The sequence below is a fragment of the Bidens hawaiensis genome, unplaced genomic scaffold (assembly GCF_021521415.1).
Source record: "Bidens hawaiensis isolate Kalapana, Puna unplaced genomic scaffold, B.hawaiensis_p1.1 tig00001143_1, whole genome shotgun sequence".
NCBI lineage: Eukaryota > Viridiplantae > Streptophyta > Magnoliopsida > Asterales > Asteraceae > Bidens > Bidens hawaiensis.
This window is the reverse complement of record NW_027491065.1, coordinates 3640411-3658339: the sequence shown is the minus strand read 5'-3', so window position 1 is coordinate 3658339 and position 17929 is coordinate 3640411.

Sequence of the window (17929 nt, the reverse complement as noted above, 5' to 3'; positions counted from 1 at the left end):
AGTGCAAAAAAAAAGTTTAACCTAGAACTTGTCAATTTGGGTCGGGTAAACTAAAATGGGTCGAGTAAAAATTTACATTAAAAACAAACTACATATAGATATGTAAACAATAAATTTCATTAAAGATAAACAAAATACATATTACAATTATCATCTATGTGATTTCATCTTTTAAAAACGGTCAATTACAGTTTCATTCGTAACACTTAAATGGTCAATTACGACTACATTCGTAGCACTTAAAGGTCCATTAAGCCAATACTTTCTCCGTATTCCGTATCACGTCCCTTTGGTTAGGGTGATAATCTAAATTTTTTTTCTATCGACGAGACCCCACAAAAGATTATCTAGATCAACTAAACTTGGTCCGGCAGATAGTGTTTTTCGTTTCAGAGACAGAAATCTTTCCATAGTTGTCATAGCTAAAAGCTCTTATTGTACAAATAAAATGGATTACAAAGTTAAATAGTGTGGAACTCTAAAAAAACAATAATAATAAACGGTACACTCATAGAATGAATAAATTTGAAACCTAGAAACCAAATAATCATTCACCGCATGACAACAAAGATCACATGTCTGTTGAATTTGAAGAAAACGGTGTTATTTTTTTTAAACAGAAGATCGAAACGAATTACTGGACATGCGGAATTCAAATACAAAAGAAATAAATTAACAAGTGATGAACCATGAACCATGAATGTTTGTTTTATGTTAGAATAAAATCAAGAATTCAAAATCACAATTTACAAATAAACCAGACCCAAGACGTCACATGTGAACCCGCCGGCACCCTAATCTGTTCGTCTCTCACTCATTCCAAATTTCCAATTAAAGTGGTTAGAACAATTAAGTAATATAAGCTTAATTGTTATTATTTATAACAAAATTAAATTTGGGCTTAAAAAGTTTGGGGCACTAAAAAATTATGAGTGGGTCACTAAAATTTTTTTGGATGGGACACTTGGGTCTTTAGACCTAACATATTACAAGTTTATAAAGGAAACTACAGATTTGAGTGGGTGCCAGCGCTCCCTCTGGCTAAACACTGGATCCGCCCCTGCCAGGACCCGGTAGGCATGCCGGTCCAGTTCGCACATAAAACCAGTTTTCTAATAACCCGGCTAAGTTTGGCGGTTTCCGGTCCGACCGGAACCGGAAACCGCCGGTTGAACCGGTAAAAGCTTGTTTTTATTAAATAAAAAACTTCTGACTGGGAATAGAACCCATGAACCTGTCGATATTAAGTGCTTAACAAACATCCACTAGCCAACCGAACCAACCTTAATTTATGACTCCTTACTTGAAAATATAAATCTTATATAGTAAAATAAACATTATAAATAGATATGAAAGTAGCTTACTATTATTTTATCTATATATATAAATTATATACGTATATATAAAGAGAGTGTATATATATAAATATGTTTAAATTATTTATGACGTCATCCGGGTCAAATACCGGGTCGATCCGGCCTTTGATCCGATAAGGCCTCCGGGCCGACATTCCGGCCGGGTGTGAAAACAATGCTTGAGAGTGTAGTTTCCAAGATAGTGGTACAAAAATGAGCATTTGGGATTTATTTTAAAATTTTATATATTTTTTTGTTTTTCTGTTTCTTTTTTATCAACTAGTTAGGTGCCAACGCGATGCATCGGAGGTGTGCAAGTAAATGCGGTATCGAACGCGTAACAAGTGTGAGCAGGGCGTAACCCTATGATGGTATGAACGCAACGTGACATCAATCGGACATGTAAACGGTGTCGGTAAGCGAGTCACACAATGCTCGGGTACGTGCAATCCGATGTCGGTAAGCATATAACCCTGCATTGAATGTGTAACCAACATCGGTGCGCGCCTAACGCGTAACCAATGCATGCATGTGTGCAACCCAACATTGAACACATAACTAGTGACGCTGTGTGCATAACCCAATGACGGTACATACATAACCCAAAATTCGGCGTGTGTAATTGACAAATGAACACGCGTAACTGGAACCGGAATTCACGTTACCGATATTAAACATGTGCAATCGACACCGCTCGTGTAACTCACGCCAATTACTCGTGCGAGGCGCTGGGATGAGCGCTTACCAAGGTTGGGTTACACGCGTTACTTGGCGTTGGACGCACGCTTATCCGCCTCGGTACGTGTAAACAATTTCATCCGCTTAACTGACGGCAGAGCGCGTGTAACCGGTCCCGAAAATCAAGAAGCTAAATTGAAATATACATTGTTTTAACCCGAACCTGTTCTGAGCTGAACCCTTTCGACCCGAACTAAATTAAATTTTTTTTATATCAACCCGTTTCAACTCTAATCCGGTTTGACACATGACTCGAGACCGCCCGCCCGCCCGACCCAACTCATTGCGGGTCCTAACCGATAATCACATAACATGGTAATTTTTTAAAATTATAAAAAATATATGGCAAAACCATACTCAAATTAAAGAGAATGAAATTCTCATTTTTATGGTGTATTTTTTTTTAAATATTAGCATGCAAAAAAGTTATAACCGTTAAAAAATCGTGAGAGTATTGATTTAGAATAAGGTGTAAATGTGATATTTAATACACATAGATTCTCAAAAAGAAAAATTGATAAAATAATGAATTTAAAGAGAGAGGGTAAAGTTAAAATACAAATAGAGACAAAAATGAGAATTATGAAAAGGATTTGTGACCACACAAAAAACTCATTAAAAATAAATTAAAAAATAATAAAAATATCATAACTCAAATATAAATAAAAAACGAAAAAATTTTAAAAACTAAAATGTTCCCTCCATCAATCCCGTTTAAAAAAAATGGACGAAAAGACACAATGCCGAGATCAAAGACACAATAACGAAAATGAACAAATGGCACAATTATAATTAAAAAAAGACACAATAGATCGCAAAATATAACATAATACCGAACAAAATATAACACAATGTTGAGTAATATAACACAATATTAAGAAAATAAGATACAATGTCAAGGAAAAAAGACACAATCAATGACGAAAATAAACACAAAACACAATGATATGCAAAAAGACAAAATGATATTTTTCACTCGACATTGTGTTTTTTTAGAACGAGAAAGACGATAGAAATATTTTTGTGTTTTTACTTTTCGTTTTTTAATTAAATTTTGAGTTATGTTTTTTTTTTCTTTTAGGGTTTTTTTGTGTGGCTATAAATTCATCGCATCCTTTCTCATTTTTGTCCCTCTTTTTAGAATAACTTGACTCAAAGACAAATATTGAAATGACCCCATTTTTTTTAGATTTAATAAATGTCATTTCAAAAATGTCGGAGGAGACGAATTTTTCACCAAATTTGTCGGCCAACAACTTTTGAACCAAACCCGTTGGCTCAGACAACTTTTGAACTTTTAAACCAAACCCATTGGCACAAACAACTTTTGAACCAACCTCGTCGGTTTTGAAATCCAGGGTAGACCAACTTTGCACCCAAATCCGACACACTGCTACCACGATCAAATATGACGTCCTAACGTACAACCTTGTTGTTCCCAGCGCGGGCGATGTGTTTTTGAAACAAGTCGCCGACGATTTCTTTCCTAAATAGAGACTAAGAGAAGAACGACGATTAATCGATTGATGTTCTTGACTCTTAGCGAAGAAGATGGAGCCATTACGGCTGAGGCGTATACGGAGGCAGGTGAAGAAGCTGCTATGTTCTTGCCGGAACAAATCTGTCTGTTGACTTTGATGTGTGCTCGCCGGAAACTGTTCAAACGTCGCCGGCTCCGATCCAGTTCACATGACCGGAGCTTTTTGGGTCTTGTGTTCTTGACTGATTTACATGGGTGAAACTTTTTTGTGCGCTTTGGAAAGATGACTTGAGGGAGAAGATGATATTTTGGAGCGAGAGAGAGAGAGAGAGAGGAGAGGAGAGGAGAGGAGAGATAATCAGAGTGTTGTCAAGAATATGGAATTAGAGAGAGAAACAATTTTTTCTTTCAGGTTTCAAGTTTCAACCTTTTCAGTAGTCAACATCAAAGGCAAAGAAAAAAAACACGTCATTTTATTATTTTGCAACTCGAAATCCGTTCGTCCTCTGCTATAAAACAGTCGTTGGTGACGGTTTTCCATGGATAAAATGGGAAGTTTTTGGCTTGTGGGGTTATTTGAGAAATTTCTATCCTTCAATTGATTTTGTTGAGAATTTTCTCTTCTCAAAATTACATGCTGATTGTAATTTATGCAATAGTGATTGTAGCTCTTAAAATTTAAGAAGCTCTAACTCATACATTATATATAGTATTGTTAACAAGCCATCATCCACTTAAACCATCTTCTATCTTTTTATCTCTTCACAAATAAAATGAATCCATGGTTGAACCAAATAACCTAATCTTCCATTTAACGGGACGCACTCGTGTACTCTATGAAAAAAAAGCCGAGATCTTAGCACAACATGACGAAGATGAAATTTAGTATTATCACGTTATATTTCTATCCATATTCCTCTAATTAAGTATTACTATTTTCAGTTTCGTTGTAACTTTTGTTTTTCCAAGTAATTTATAATTACTTGAGAGGGAGGACGAGAGAAGGTATGATGGGGTTTAAGTATGCTACAAAGAGAGGAATGAGGGAATAGTTTTTGAAAATGGGAAAAGGCACTATGTATGTGTCAGAGCATTAATTGATTTCAACTTTTTTTTAAAAACCGGCAACAATATAAACAATCCGTTAATGGACATTTTGGGTTTCTCCCTTTCAAAAGGACATTTTGGGAATTTCCCATAACAAAACCACCAAATAGTAATTCTTAATTTCTTAGTTATATGAAGAAACACTAACCGGACCCCGGGCAGATTACTGGTAACCTGGGGGTTAGATAGATGTTTCCCACGAGGGGTTAGACCCTGAGAAGATGGTTCTTCTGATAACCTGCAAAACAGACACCGTGAGCTTGTCACTGAGAAGGGGGGGGGGGTTCCTCCTTGTGACCACCCTCCGGCGTGAGAATCAGACTAGATTGCTCTTTAAATATAAGTGTATATTAAGAGATTGCTAGAGCAGATATCAGGTATATTATGATGATACAAGATAAGATGAGATGGTCATACCATTTGTGGTATTTATAGCCGAAGGTAGGTTTCCAAGGAGGTGTGGCCGGCTGCAACAGTGTTCCTGTTCCACCAACAGTGGCCTACGCACGTGCCCTGCTGGTAGTTGGTGGGTAGGCAGCGGCTGATAGTGACCAGGCCTGCTGTGTACTATTCCTTTTCCACCAACTGCCGGCTACGCACGTGGTATGGCAGTAGTTGGTGAGTAGGCAGCGGCTAATAGTGACACAGTACAGGAGCATGCTGCTCGCCATACTGTGGTCAATAAGCTGTCGTATCTTTAGTCAGATCTTTTTCCCATACCTCGTCAGGTACAGTACAGAAGATCTTCCCGTATCGTACGGACTGGCTTATTTGGGCGGGAGTATTCCCCCTCCCGCCCTTGTGCGGGATTGTTCCCGGCTTCGCTCATTCCTTCAGGTGACACTGAGTGATTGAGAGCTAAGTGCCTTGTGCGTGTAGCCTTGCTGCGCGGGTGGCCTTCCCTGATGGCTTGTATCCGAGGCTGCGGGACAGGCGGAGTCCTTCACCATTGGGAGGCATTTCCTGCGGGAACAGCTTGCGTACTGCGCGTAAGGACGTCACGTCTCTGAGCATGGTTGGTCCTGCGGATCCAGTTGGTTTCTGCGCAGACGTTCCTCTTCAAGGTGAGTCTTGCGGGTCCAACTGGGCTCTGCTGGGACCTACCTCTTCAAGTCCCCCCAGTCCAATGTTCTTGTCATGAGTGTTTAATAAAGTGAGGTGAACTTTTGGACTTAAGCAAAGGGTTTTGAAAAGGGTTTTTTAAGGTTTTCCATGGGGATTCCTCCCGCGGAAGTCCTTGTCACTTGCAGAAATTCCCGAGTTTCCTGCTTGGTCTTTGGGTATGATGCGGGTAGGTCTGTAACCTCCTCGCAAGTCAGGAGCGTTGAGTCCCACTTGTGTGGATTCTCCATGAGGTTTTGGTTGTTTTGAACATAGTGATCAATTATGTTAAAACCACCAATTCCATCCTGGTGCTTCAAACAACGTAGTTCTCGACGTTCCCGCTATGCGGGGATGTTATTTCCGTTTCCGCAAGCATTGCCCAGAAGATCCTTCTTGGTTTCAATTCCCAGCGGAGCGCTAGGTATGTGAAGGGTTTTGCCTTAACACTGTACCCGCGCTCGTCTTACGGTTACTTTACTTCCAAGGTATTCTTGGCGTCAATTCCCTGCGGGTGCTAGTTATGTGAAGGGTTTTGCCTTTACACTGTACCCGCACCCGGCTTATAGTTACTTGGTTGCCGAGGTATACTTGGCTTCAATTCCCTGCGGGTGCTAGGTATGTGAAGGGTTTTGCCTTAACACTGTACCCGCATCCGTCTTACGGTTACTTGTTCGCCAAGGTTTACTTGGCTTCAATTCCCTGCGGGTGCTAGGTATGTGAAGGGGTTTGCCTTAACACTGTACCCGCATCCGTCTTACGGTTACTTGTTTGCCAAGGTTTTCTTGGCTTCAATTTCCTGCGGGTGCTAGGTATGTGAAGGGTTTTGCCTTAACACTGTACCCGCATCCGTCTTACGGTTACTTGTTTGCCAAGGTAAGGGGTATTTTCCCGCTTACTTTTTAATCTTTTTGAATTTTGAATTTTGAAATTCGAAGAGTTGGTGGAAAGAAGAACAGTCCAAAACTCTGAAACGTCGTGCGACGGTTTCTTCTGACTGTGTCAGATCGTGCAGGAAGTTATGGTGACGTGACAGTACATGGTCATTCCAGACGCTTTTTCAGGCGCGTGGGCGTGATTTTTCGGGCGCGTGGCCGCGAAATTAATGGTATGCGTCCTGTCAACAGCTGTTGCCAGCTTGCTTTTTGCCACGTGTCATAGTTTCATTGCACCTTCGTTTTCTCTCTCTTCCGCATTAATTTCATCGCATTAATTGCGATTAGTATATAAAGGGGTAGAGGGCTCTTTGTAATCCACACTTTCACTCTTCTCTTCATCTTCTTTGCGATTTCCGGCGAATACTCACCTTTTCAGGCAAGCATTCTCCCGAAATCGTTTTCTTCTTCTCTTACAAGATGTCTCGTGATCTCGAATCTGCAGTCGATGACAAGAGTACTGCTGGCGAGTGCCAGTGTGCTCTGCCTGGCGATCTGTATCGGTACGTCGTCAGGAAGTTCATGCTCGAGTCTCTCGAGCCTGAGTTTCCTGAACCCCACCAGACGGTGTACGATGCCCCCAGAGGCAAGATCGGGGTATATGCTGCATTCTTTGTGTATGGGAATCTTAGGTTCCCATTGACAAAGTTTGTTTACCGTGTCCTCGAGAGGCACGGTGTTCATTTGACCGAGTTGCACCCCATGGCGATCGCCAAGATTCGCCACTTCGAGTGGGTGTGCCGTATTTTGGGCATTGAGCCCTATGTTGACCGCCTGATGACCTTCTATACTTGGAGGTGCATCCAGGGGTGGTACACATTGACAACCCGGATTAAGGGTTTAAAGATCTGCGCGACCGAGCGCAGTCTTCGCTCGTGGAAGCGGGAGTTCTTCTTCATATCCGCTTGCGCCATCCCCATTGCCATGAAATTCAAGAACGGGCAAGCACTTCCCAGCCTTCACGCCTCCAACTACCAGGAGGCGGAATGGTTTGCGAAGATATCTCGGGTCCAATCTCCGGTTTACCGGTTTGCGGAGTCCGGGATGGTGATGCTGGGGATGAGCCGGGTGTGGAAGGCTGCCGATGCGCAAAAGATCCCAATCGTCCTCGAATACGGTTCGAACTCTGTTCCTTACGGTATGCTTTGTTTCTTTTTGTTGATTTTGAATTTCTTCTAACTTCTTTCCTGTTTATTTCAGAGGGGAACGACTTGCAGTCGCTCCTGAACCCGCGGGAGGCTAACGGTCCCACTCGGATGGGTACTCGCGCTCTCGACGAGAACGAGTTGCCCATCCTAGAACAAACGGCGGATCGGTTCGTGGAGGTCTATCCGCTAGGCCATGAGATCCTTAGCGCCCGTCGGCCAGGTAAGGCGCTATTCGACCCTAGACCCCTCAATGTTGAAACCTCTGCTGGAATTCCTTTAATCGTATGTTCTGATGAGGAATCCGCAGATGGTCCTCCGTTGGTGCGGAAGAAGAAGGCTGCCGGCGGGAAGGGGAAGGAGAAGGTGGCCTCCACTGCCGATCCAGCGCCTCGGTCTGACTCAGAGACCGAGAGCGAAGAGGTGGCGGGGAATCCCGGTGGTGATAAGATCACCATTCCGGAGGCTGTGACAACTGTCACCGAAGAGCCCAGGATGACAACGGTGACCGGCGTGAAGAGGCCGGCTCCATCGGGTTCATCACCGCCCGTCCGTACTTTCAGGCTCAAGAAAACCCGTAAGTACAACTTTCCTTTAGCTTTTATCTTAGCTTAATATCATTTAACACTTTTCTTCTTTACGCAGGTGTGGATGTTGACGCATTCCAGGGTGGAGTGCATAGTAGTACCTCCCCGCCAATGACGGTAGGCTTGGTCAGCCTACCTGAGGCGTCGACCCAGGCGCCTGCGCCTGCCTCCGCTGGTTCAGTTGCTCACTCCTTTGAGCCGAATGTTCCAGCTGAGATGACGTCACCGCCGGCTGTGAGTGCTATTTTTACAGCATCCTTCACCGAGCCGGCGGTTACTATTGCCGCGGATTCCGCGGCGGCGACCGCGGCGGCTGCTACCATGCCCCCGCCATCGGCAACGACGGCCGATCCATCAGGTACGCATGGGGCTTCTCGCCAATCTCTGCTACCTTCCCATCTGCCTGACCTCTTGGATGGATTTCTCTTGGGTTCAGGTGATGGGTTCGGCGGCTATCGGCCTGTAATTGACCCTACAGGTGCGTAGGGGTATTTTGGCCCATTTTATATTTTTCAATCATCTTTTCCTAACTGCTCTTTGTTTTTTGCAGTGTCGGATTCCAATGAAGTGTATGTTCCACGATGGAACATTCGCCGAGGAACAACCCTTCGTACCCCTGTGGAGTGCGTGGAATGGGCTCGTCACGCTGCTCCCAGTGGTGCGTTGGGGGAAGCCATGGCTAGCTACCAAGAGGGTAGGCTAACCAATGAGTTTCGGGTTCTCCTGGCCCGGATGCAGCCGCGTGTCGAGCTGCTTTGTCGTGAAAACGACAAGTTAAAAGCAGCTCGCCTTAAAGAAGTGGCTCAGGCGCGGGCTGTCCGGGAGGAGAACCAAAGGCTTTCCGCCGTAGCTGCGGAAAAGGAGAAGGCCTTCAAGGCCCTCGAGGTTGAAGTTCAGGCACGACTCGAGGCCTGTTCCAAGGCTGCCCAAGCTGTTAATGAACAGCTTCGGCTGGCTAAGGAAACTGCAAGGAACGCAACCGAGAGGGCCACCAAGGTTGAAGCTGTTGCTGAGCCTCTACGCGTGGAGAATGAAGAACTTAAAGCCAAATTAGAGGCTCTCCAGCAGGCTCATGATGCCTTGGCGATGGAAGACGCCAAAAAGCTCCAGGAGATCTTGGACCAGAGGGGGGTGCTTGACCATACTGAGCGGAAGCTAAAGGGCGTCGAAGAGGCTGCGGCTAAAGAAGTGTTGCTTGCCAACCTCAACAAGAGTGAAGCCGAACGCGCCCGTAACGAAGCTCAAGCTGCCCTCCAAGAAGCTCTGGTTGCCAAGGAATGGCTTCTTCGAGAAGCGTTGTCTCAGGTAATCTTTTCTTGTCTTTACGCTTTTCTTTGTAAATAGAAAAGGTTTTTGACACTTGTATATTTTCTTTTGTAGGTTGTGCATCGGGTCTTTGCTGAGACCTCTTACGATGATGCTATGAGCGCAGCCCTCAACGCTTCTCACGAGGATGGGGAAAAGGTCGGCTTCCTGCTTGGTCTAGGGTTCGTTGAGAAAGGCATCCCGCCTTCCAACTTCCCTTTGTACAATGTTGATACTGAAGCTGTTTACGACCAAGCAGTGAATCAGTACGCCGCCTTCCCGCATCCGGTGGTGGAGAAGGTGAATCAAGTTGCTGCTGCTGATGATGGGTTAGCTATCCTTAAAGCTTTCCTTGAACTGCCACGATCTACTGATGGTGCTGGTCCAAGTGGAAGTGGCCCTGAAGCCTGATCCTGAAGATCCCTTCCCACTGCTAGGATAGATTTAGCTTGTATAGACTTATTTTCTTGTAGGCGGGTAGTTACCCGGCCATTCTTGTAATGAATATTTATGAAATATAAATCTTTGTGCGGGTAAGACCGCTTCTTTTATTGGATTCCTTGCTTTATAAACGTTATATGACTTGCATACTTTAGTTTAAATTAGCAATTTTCCAAGTGTTTAGAATAAGTTAACCTTTGAACGTGGTAGATAGGTGTGAAGTTTTGCTTCCTCTTCCGTGATTGTGCGGGTAGGACCGTCACTTGCACGTAGGATGGCTAAACTTTACCATCTGACCTGCATGTAGGTTTCCATCTTTTGAGGATAAGTTAACCTTTGAACGTGGTAGATAATAGGTGTGAAGTTTTGCTTCCTCTTTCGTGATTGTGCGGGTAGGACCGTCACTTGTACTTAGTAGGATGGCTAAACTTTACCCATATCTGACCTGCGTGTAGGTTTTCCTCATCCTTTCTGAGGATAAGTTAACCTTTGAACGTGGTAGATAATAGGTGTGAAGTTTTGCTTCCTCTTTCGTGATTGTGCGGGTAGGACCGTCACTTGCACTTAGTAGGATGGCTAAACTTTACCTGCGTCTAACCTGCGTGTAGGTTTTCCTCATCCTTTTGTTAGGAATTCTGTTTTGAACCGTTCGACGCGCGGTTGTCAATAGGTTAGTGTTCAGTTCCCTTTTTCATGATTCATGCGGATAGACCGGCACTTTCATTTAATGGGACTGAACTTTTCCCCTTCAACTTGCCTGCGTGAAGGTTTGTCGTTTTTTGGGTTTATGCGGGTTTTGCCGCCTTCCCCCCGCAACGACTTTCCACGTATTTATGCGGTGAAAACCGGCATATCCGTGTTGAATAAATTAACCGTTCGACGCGCGGTTGTCAATAGGTTAGTGTTCAGTTCCCTTTTTCATGATTCATGCGGATAGACCGGCACTTTCATTTAGTGGGATAACTGAACTTTTCCCCTTCAACTGACCTGCGTGAAGGTTTGTCGTTTTTTGGGTTTATGCGGGTTTTGCCGCCTTCCCCACGCAACGACTCATACTTATGTATGCGGTGAAAACCGGCATTAGTGTTGATAGTTCATAAAAATGTAAAATCATCAGCGTCAATGTTTTAAGGAGAATCGTTTCCATTAGAAGTGGCTCTTGGCCTTTTCTTTACAAATTTGGAATTGATTTACATGCAAACTGTGTAAATGAGCTCCCTTCCATGTTGGGATGGGAGTGCCATCGAGCCGAAACGCACCTGGTTCGGGATCTCGTTCTTTACGCAGCATGTAGTCTCCACATTGAAGCTGGAATTTTATTCGTGTTTTCCCCAGCTGGGGTTCTACACGCATCAGCCTGCTCAGCGTTCATTGCGCCACGAGGTGCGCGAGCGTCCCATCTCTGACAAATGCTTCGACCATGTCCTTCACGTCTATGCATTCTTCGGTGTTGTGGCCTTTTGTCCTGTGAAAGTCACAGTATTTGCTCCGATCAGCATTGTGACGATGTCGGATTATTTGAGGCTTTGGCCATGGAAGCTCCTTAGGGCGAATATCTCGGTGACGCTTTTGGTGAGCGGCGTCCATCTGGAGTTCTTTGACTGTACGTTATCCCTTCCGCCTAACCGATTTTGCAAGCCGGATGAGGTGTCAAAGTTGACCCTTGACTGCCAAATGCCTAGCTTTCGCTTTTTGTTTAATCGGGCGGTAAGGACGTTGTCTTCCCTTGTTTTCTGGGTATAGAGGTTTGTGCTCTGTGGGAGATCTCTACCCAGTTGCTTCTCCGTTTCCGCAAAGCGTTTAGCTGCTGTCATGATGGCATCCCATGTGGATGGCATGCCATCTTTACCCGTTAAGGTGCGGATGAGCTCTGGGTCGTTCGCGCCCTGAATAAAGGCAGCGCGAACAAGGTCTTCGCTAATGTTACCCAGACTTAGCTTCTTCGAGTTGAAGCGAGTGATGAAGTCTAGCAAAGATTCATCTTTTTCTCGAATGCACTTGAGGATTGTCCATTGCTCCTCGGTATACTTTCTTTGCTGGCTGAAGTGTTGGCTAAACTTCTGTTGGAAGTCTGCCCAGTCGTAGATGTGGTTGACCGGTAGACGATCGAACCACGCTCTAGCAGCCCCGACCAGTGTCATTTGGAACATGTAACACCATGTAGGTTCCGTCCAACTACTGACGGTTGCCCCCGCTATAAATCTGTTCAAATGATCATCTGGGTCAGATATACCATCATATGTGCCTATGCTGGACATTTGTTTGGCACTTTTTGGGGCGATTGCTTCCGCAATGTCCCTTGCAAATTTGGACGTTCCCGCATTTGCAACGTTTGGTCTGAATGTTTTGGAGAAGTCTCGTGGACTTCCACCTGTGCTTTTTGGTTTGAAGGCTTGTCCAAAATGCCTTCTCGGTTGGGAGTCCGTTTCCTTACGCTTCCCTTTTGCCCTATGGCGAGGGTTCGCGTCGGAGTCGGACTCCTCCGAGTCATCGTCCCAGTATCCTTCGAATTCGTCGGCCTGTTGGACGGAACGCAAACGTTCGTCCAACTCAGCTTGGAATTCTTTTTGACGTGCCTCCGCCCATGCCTTAACTTCATCGAGTGTTTGACGGGGGAGTCTTGTTCGTTTCTCTAACTGGGTATCGGTGATTCCCAGTGAGCGATTATTTACTGCACTTGCCCCAACTTGGGTAACTGGGGTAGTGTTTGTAAAATTTACTTCACTTGCCCCGGCTTGGGTAGCCGGGGTAGTGTTTGTAAAAACTGTGTAGCCGGTATTTCCCCCAGTAGCTGGGGTTGTGGTTACCGGAGTTTCTTTAACCATCTTAGAAGTTTGAAAAAACTGGAGAAAAATGTTCTAGCTTTATGCACGGATGGCGCCAATGAAGAAACACTAACCGGACCCCGGGCAGATTACTGGTAACCTGGGGGTTAGATAGATGTTTCCCACGAGGGGTTAGACCCTGAGAAGATGGTTCTTCTGATAACCTGCAAAACAGACACCGTGAGCTTGTCACTGAGAAGGGGGGGGGGGGTTCCTCCTTGTGACCACCCTCCGGCGTGAGAATCAGACTAGATTGCTCTTTAAATATAAGTGTATATTAAGAGATTGCTAGAGCAGATATCAGGTATATTATGATGATACAAGATAAGATGAGATGGTCATACCATTTGTGGTATTTATAGCCGAAGGTAGGTTTCCAAGGAGGTGTGGCCGGCTGCAACAGTGTTCCTGTTCCACCAACAGTGGCCTACGCACGTGCCCTGCTGGTAGTTGGTGGGTAGGCAGCGGCTGATAGTGACCAGGCCTGCTGTGTACTATTCTTTTTCCACCAACTGCCGGCTACGCACGTGGTATGGCAGTAGTTGGTGAGTAGGCAGCGGCTAATAGTGACACAGTACAGGAGCATGCTGCTCGCCATACTGTGGTCAATAAGCTGTCGTATCTTTAGTCAGATCTTTTTCTCATACCTCGTCAGGTACAGTACAGAAGATCTTCCCGTATCTTACGGACTGGCTTATTTGGGCGGGAGTATTCCCCCTCCCGCCCTTGTGCGGGATTGTTCCCGGCTTCGCTCATTCCTTCAGGTGACACTGAGTGATTGAGAGCTAAGTGCCTTGTGCGTGTAGCCTTGCTGCGCGGGTGGCCTTCCCTGATGGCTTGTATCCGAGGCTGGGGGACAGGCGGAGTCCTTCACCATTGGGAGGCATTTCCTGCGGGAACAGCTTGCGTACTGCGCGTAAGGACGTCACGTCTCTGAGCATGGTTGGTCCTGCGGATCCAGTTGGTTTCTGCGCAGACGTTCCTCTTCAAGGTGAGTCTTGCGGGTCCAACTGGGCTCTGCTGGGACCTACCTCTTCAGTTATGGTATTTTAAAATACCATAACTATGTTTGAGCCACCCGACCTGGTTTGACCCGCTATCCAACTCGCCTGACTTGTCCATTTTGACACCTCTATACAAGGAAAAACAAATAACAACACACTTATTAGTCATTTCTCCAACTCAGCATTACAAGTCTCCATAGTCGATTTAAATCACACCCCTGCACATAATTATACAAGCTTTCACCTCTTAAAGAGCCCGCACACACACATTCTTCTATCTACTTAAAACGGGCATAACTATTAACATTTCAGTTAGACCAAACATGAACCAAACCGCTACTATTACCTGTACAGATGTCGTTATGTTTTTCATCAAAGTAAAGAGCTGTTATCTCTTCCAACGCTTCTTCAACCACGTTCACTTCAGCCTGCCTTGAGCTTCCTTCCTGCTCATCCTTTAATGGAACCGCGTTGCTTGCATTAATTTTTGCTATGCATTTCCCAGTCCAGATGTTGCTGATATTTATCGAACCAGCTGCATCAACAATCACATGTAAGACTTGATGAAAAGTGTTCCAGGTCAAACCCCGTTTCAACCCTTACCAAAGAGTCTTGTTTTGAACCTGTACCTGTATTTTATGCTTAAAATATAGGGTTAATGCATAAGAAAAAGAAAAAGCCAACTATTGTCCATTTTCTATTTCAGCTATCTATAAAATTTAAATTTTATTTTTTTAAGGTAATCTTTGCTGGTTACCACATCAAAATGATGACCTTTGACCATGTTGACATGGTGCCAACATACTAACTACCTGCCCAGTCAAGGTTGAAGATAACCTCACTTAGGGCTGTAAATAAACCAAATGTTCAATGAACAGTTCGTGGCCTGTTCGGCGGGAAGTTTGTTTACGTTTGCTTGTTTAATAATGAACAAACATGAACAAGGAATTCCATTCGATTAATTAAATGAACGAATATGAATAGAGGTCATGTTCGATCAGTCATGTTCATGAACGTTCAGTTGTGTGTTCGTGTAATGTGTGTTCGTTTGTCTATGTTTAGTCATTAAAGGTGTTTTCATATTTTACATTTTTTTTTAATTTTAGTTTATTATCTCAAGTATTTCAGAGAATTATTTCAAGTACTCAACTTTATATATATTTTGGGTGATTATATCTGAGTTTAAAAATGCTAATTATTTATTTTTCAAATTAATATCTGCTCGTTGATGTTCGGTTTGTGTTTGTTTATGCAGTAACGAACGAACATGAAAGTAAACACGATCGTTTCCTTAATGAATGAACACGAACAAGAAGTTTCGTTTGGTTATGTGTTCGTGAACTGTCTGTTTATACGATAAATGCTTAACCAACAAAAAGTTCGGTTTAGTTCACTTACAGCCTTAACCTCATACAAAATTTTTTGTAAGCTTAATAGGATCTTTATGCAGTGACATTAAAAAACTTGAGTAGATCTCATTTAATGCACATTTAGCACTATTTCCCTTAACGAAGCGCATTTCATTAAAGCATGTGATTATGAAATTTTAAAGCTGCAATGCTGCACAAAATATCATGTATGACATAAGACTGTACCTCTTGTAACAGTTTCCTGATCATTAGCAATTTATCATCAGCTTTGCAGAACGAAACTATGAGATCTTGATCACTAGTTATATAAATGTTATTAGTGAAGAACTTAATTTTTCTTGATCTTCCTCATTATGGTTACAATATATTTATAATACAAAGTAATCCCTAATTGTTAGGAATAAATCTCAATTCTAAATACAAAATATCTATCAATATAATTCAAATATAAACATTATCTATATCTATTACAGCCCCGCAGTCGAAGCGGGAGGTGGCCGAATGCTGAGACTGGATCGGAAATCGGAGAACAATAACTTTGGAAGACCCTTCGTGAAGATATCTGCTATCTGAAAACGTGTCGGGATGTGCACAATGCAAACCTTACCTCGACGAACTTGTTCGCGAACAAAATGGATGTCCAGTTCAATATGCTTTGTTCTTTGGTGTTGAACCGGATTACCCGACAAGTAAATAGCGCTGATGTTGTCACAGTACATTAAAGTGGCAACAGAAAGGGGACGGTGCAATTCCAATAATAAATTGCGTAGTCAACATATCTTCGCCACAACATTTGGAACGCCCCTATATTCAGCTTCCGCGCTTAAACGAGAAACCGTTGACTGCCGTTTCGATGACCAGGATAGCAGATTGTCCCCAAAGTAAACATAATTTGATGTCGTCACGTATTGCTTAATTTTACATTCTAATTGGATTTCGATTAGGTTGTAAAATTGTTTAAAGATGGGAAACACTTGGGATTTGTGGCAAAGTGGGTAGGTCCATAAAAAATTGGTGAAGTCATCGACAAACAGAATGTAATATCGATGGCCACCGGTACTAATAACGGGTGAGGTCCACAAGTCACTATGCAATAAATCAAATGGGATGAAAGTGGAAGTACTAGAATTAACAAATGGTAGTCCAACACTTTTACCAAAAACGCAAGATTGACAAAGTTTAGAACTAGTCTTATTACATTGAATAAATAACCCTTGCCGATTTTTTTTTTCTTTTCTTCCTGTCGGCATTCCTCTCATCGATCCTGTGCCTATCTCCGACACATTATCCCTCATGGAATCCAAAATCCATCTGGCCGTCGCGGTTTCAAACTAAAAGATATCATGCATAATATCCTCCTGTCTACTAGTTTATATTATTTAGTTACCATATTGGCTTGCTTAATTGATGGCATGATATGAGGCCTTAAAATAGCTTTACTGCATATAAATAATCGTCATAACCCTTCGTTGTAATTGGGTACTAATATTATAACAATTTTGTTTATGGTATCACAGCCATACCTAAAATATTCTATAAAAAAAAAAAAAACCCCCAACCTCATCTCTTTCTAAACCATAACTACTACCATGGCTGGAGGCCAAGAAAAGACAAAACCAGAAGCTGCTTGTGTTGAAGGGGAGACGAGCAAAATACCGGGTTTGACAAACGAGCAATACCAACAATTTATGAAGATTTTTGGCGACAAGATGAACGAAACTAAGGAAGAAAACACACTGGTTGCTAACATGGTAGGTAATATTGGCCAAGAAGGTAAGTGGGTTATTGACTCGGGTGCAACCGAACACATAATTTATAATGATTCTTTTCTCAAAAATAAAATTAAAAAACCTTATGAACCACCTGTTGTCATACCAAACGGTGATTCCATCGCCGTAGAGGGAAGAGGAGAATATGTCTTGCCCAATGGAATAACCATAAAGGGTGTCCTTCATGTTCCTGAATTCAAATGCAACCTTTTGTCTTTTAGTAAAATATCACAAGATCTCCAATGTGTAGTAACGTTTTTTCTAGACTTTTGTGTCATGCAGGACTTGAGTTCGAGGACATTGATTGGAGTGGGTGATTGCAAGAAAGGTTTGTACAAGATGGGGATGACGGGGGATATAAGAAAGGTGATGATGACGACAACTGACACATGGCACAATAGATTAGGTCATGCTTTGAATTCTAAACTTGCGTATATTGATTTTCTTAAAAATACTCGTTTGCAACAAAAGGATTTTTGCGATTCTTGTGTTAAGGCGAAGTTTGCCTGATTGCCTTTTCCCATTAGCTCTATTAAAACCAATGCTTTTTTTAACTTATTACATTGTGATGTGTGGGGTAAATGTCGCACACCTTCATTTTCTCGAGCAAGTTATTTTTAACAATTGTTGACGATTTTAGTAGAGCCGTTTGGGTTTTTCTCTTAAAACATAAACACGAGGCTAGTACTTGCCTTGTTGATTTTCATAAGATGATACAAGTACAATTTGAGAAAAACATAAAGAAAATTCGATGTGATAATGGGGGG